The sequence below is a fragment of the Urocampus carinirostris genome, chromosome 3 (assembly GCF_059441175.1).
Source record: "Urocampus carinirostris isolate Australia breed hairy pipefish chromosome 3, RoL_Ucar_1.0, whole genome shotgun sequence".
NCBI classification, from domain to species: domain Eukaryota; kingdom Metazoa; phylum Chordata; class Actinopteri; order Syngnathiformes; family Syngnathidae; genus Urocampus; species Urocampus carinirostris.
In genome coordinates this window covers 20,217,691-20,221,866 of record NC_142351.1, presented here as the reverse complement: position 1 = coordinate 20,221,866, position 4,176 = coordinate 20,217,691, and positions in this window count along the sequence as shown.

The window sequence follows — 4,176 nt, the reverse complement described above, 5'->3', positions numbered from 1 at the left end:
CCACCCAAACCCTTTTCAAGGCACTGAGACCAAGAGGATACTCAAGATCTTTCCTCAGGCAGGTCCGTAAAACATTTTTAACCACAGGGCAACGAGACACACAGAAAATTATCCCACTAATTAGTACCTACTCAGAAATTAGCCAAATTGCTAATAGAAAAATTAGACAAAATATAAATCAGACACTACAGAACACAAGCATACTGGACTGTCTCAGAAAATTAGAATATTGTGATAAAGTTCTTTATTTTCTGTAATGCAATTAAAAAAACAAAAATGTCATACATTCTGGATTCATTACATATCAACTGAACTATTTCAAGCCTTTTATTATTTGAATATTGCTGATTTTGGCTTACAGCTGAAAAAAACTCAAAAATCCTATCTCAAAATATTAGAATACTTCCTCAGACCAAGTAAAAAAATAATTTTATAACAGCAAAACTAAATCAAACATTTGAAAATGTCCATTGATGCACTCAGTACTTGGTTGGGAATCCTTTTGCACGGATTACTGCATCAATCCGGCGTGGCATGGAGGCAATCAGCCTGTGGCATTGCTGAGGTGTTATTGATGCCCAGGATGCTTCGATAGCGGCCTTCAGCTCATTTGCATTTGTAGGTCTGGTGTCTTTCATCTTCTTCTTAACTATACCCCACAAATTCTCGATGGGGTTCAGGTCAGGGGAATTAGCAGGCCAATCAAGGACAGTGATGCCATGGTCAGTGCACCAGTTACTGGTGGTTTTGGCACTGTGGGCAGGTGCCAGATCATGCTGGAAAATGAAATCCTTATCTCCATAGAGCTTTTCAGCAGATGGAAGCATGTAGTGCTCTAAAATCTCTTTTTACACAGTTGCATTTATTCTGGACTTGATGAAACACAGTGGACCAACACCAGCAGCTGACATGGCTCCCCAAACCATTGCTGATTGTGGGAACTTCACACTGGATTTCAAGCAACTTGGATTTTGCTCCTCTCCAGCCTTTCTCCAGACTCTGGCGCCTTCACTCCCAAATGAAATGCAAAACTTGCTTTCGTCTGAAAAGAGGACTTTGGACCACTCTGCAACTGTCCAGTGCTTCTTCTCCATAGCCCAAGTCAGACGCTTCTTCCGTTGTCTTGAGTTCAGAAGTGGCTTGACCATGGGAATACGGCTATTGTAGCCCATTTCCCGGACATGTCTGTGAACTGTGGCTTTTGATACCTGGACTCCAGCTTCAGCCCACTGTCTTTGAAGCTCCCCCAAATTCTGGAAGCGGCTCTTCTTCACAATTTTGTTAAGGCTGCGGTCATCTCTCTTGGTTGTGCAGCGTTTCCGGCCACATTTTTCCCTTCCAACAGACTTTTTGTGGATATGCTTTGAAACTGCACTCTGTGAACAGCCTGCTCTTTGAGAAATTTCTTTTTTTGTCTTACCCTCCTGATGGAGGGTATCAATGATGGTCCTCTGGACAGCAGTCAGATCAGCAGTCTTCCCCATACTTGTGATTTAGTTTACTGAACCAAGCTGAGTGTTTTTAAGGCTCAGGAAACCCTCGCAAGGTGTTTCGAGTTAATTAGATGATTCAGGTGATTAGTTGAATAGCCTACTTGTATACTTTTTCATGATATTCTAATATTTTGAGATAGGATTTTTGAGTTTTCTTAAGCTGTAAGCCAAATTCAGCAATATTAAAATAATAAAAGGCTTGAAATAGTTCAGTTGATGTGTAATGAATCCAGAATGTATGACATTTTTGTTTTTTTAATTGCATTACAGAAAATAAAGAACTTTATCACAATATTCTAATTTTCTGAGACAGTCCAGTAATCCAAGATTACAAAATCATCTCAGCCTTTAAAAGAAACAAAAATCTCAAAGATTACTTAGTAAAAAGTAAATTACCAGAAATCAACATAACACAAACGCAGGGGCCCACATTCTACAAACAAGCCACCACAGTTAGGAACACCATTACCAAGACAAACTACCTAATTAAACAAAGAATCACTCCCACCACAGAAAACTGTATTTATGTCATAAAATGTAAACACTGTGACATTAAATATATAGGAGAGACAGGAAATTCTATCAGATGTAGATTAGCACAACACATTTACAACATTAAGAACCTTAAACAAAGTAATACACATCTTGTCGCACACTTCATTCGACATGGACTACAGGCATTACAAATATGGGGCCTAGAAACAAATAGCAATTGGACTCAAAAAGACAGACGTAGGGCAGAAAAAGGCTGGATAGGAAAATTAAACACTCTCTTCCCAGATGGACTAAACGAACGCAGGTAAGACAAGAAACGCTCCAATTTCCTGAATGGCCAGTGCTAATAAGACTTGGTTTCCCAAGAACCCCAAAAATTTTTTTTGGAGGGACCTTGGGAAAGTAAGATTGCCTCAAAAACCTAACCCTAACCCTAACCCTAACCCTAACCCTAACCCTAACCCTAACCCTAACCCTAACCCTAAGGACCCCCAGAAAAATTTTTTTGGGGGGACCTTGAGAAAGTAATATTGTTTCAAAAACCTAACCCTAACCCTAACCCTAACACCAACCCTAACCCTAACACCAACCCTAACCCTAACCCTAAACCCTAACCCTATATAACAAAACACCTCCCACTTTTCACTCGGGTTATAACTCCCCCTGGATGAGCTTTATCCTCTAAAAACCTTGGCTGAGGCTGCTCCCTCTTTTGGCAGGCTTGCTTTACATTATGCATGACGGAGGTTGGGTTTTAGAGGCTCTGGTATAGTTTTCAAACTCCCCCCTTCCAAAATATCAGGGAGGTACATCTACAGATGTTCCACGTGTACAATTCCAAGTTCATACATTGCTGAAATCTGTGTTTTGGAGCAAAGTTGTAGTAACATGATATCTATATGCTCTGGTTATGTCTGTTCTTACAATGACGCATTCAAACATTTGTAAGAGTTTACGTACGTCCTGAACCAAAACAGTGCTCCTTGTTGAACGTGCACACATAAACATGTGGATGGACCTGTCGCATGCAGAAACAGATTCACGGGAGTGGTCTTAACCTTTACCATCTGTCGTTTTAAAGGACTCAGGTTGCCACGCTCACTTATAGAGCGGATCACCAGTATGTCTGTCGTATTTTCCAGACTATAAGGCGCACCCAAATTAACCAGAAATATCAAAGTGCACCTTATATGCGGACAAAACTGAAAATGTGTTGCCGTATTTGTGCAATTATTGAGCAGTCGATAAATTTGATCGCTGACCACCAGTGCATAACAATAATGGCAACAGCGAAAAGCAATGATAAGAGCTCCCGATCCTAACCACCAGGCCGCAGGTGAACGGTTGTGTTATGCAATGGGAATCGAACTCAGCTTACAGAGGGGAGAGCGTGAGATCCTATCCACTAGACCACTTGGGATACAGATGATAGCATATATCCTTATTGAACTATTTTCAGTCATGGTACTAGATATGCTCGAGTATAGAGAATGTTGTGTCAATTTTCTCAGCTAAAACCAAGCATTGTGACAAACGTTCTCAATATGAACAGCCATGAGTTTATAACTTTCAGGACAACTGAATTACTTCCAACAATGCCTTTTTCATTATTCAGTTCAGAATCTGGTGCACTTTGTAAAGACGAGCGAATCAGCTGTACCAGGGACTGTTTTAATGTCTGACAATAATCAAGAAGCCCGGCCTTATAACAACATCAACAAATTAGTACTGTGACTGAATATAGTGTGATGATCAGATAAGACCCAATGCCTTTTCATGTGTTGTCTTTATCACGACAGTCTGGTGGATAAGAGCCGGTGCATTCCATGCTGTGATCTGGGTTTGAATTTAGTAGCATCGAATGTTATAAAATTGAAATCAGTGATATTTTTCGACTAATCAATCAATGCACAAACAGACACGTTTATATTTCTCTAGCATTTCCAGGATTTGAATTCCATGCGCCCTATAGTCTGGTGCGCCTTTTGGTGCGGAAAATACGGTATTTACATTCCCACGTTGATGCAACACACATAGTTTTTGTTACAGTTCACGATTGCTCATCAATGCCAGACGATTATGTAACTAGGCACTCGACAGCATCTACTCTTGAAACGTCACCGGTGTCAAACATTTTTTTCACTATAAAAACAAATCCATGCGATCGTGTGTGAAGAGGGCACAGGAA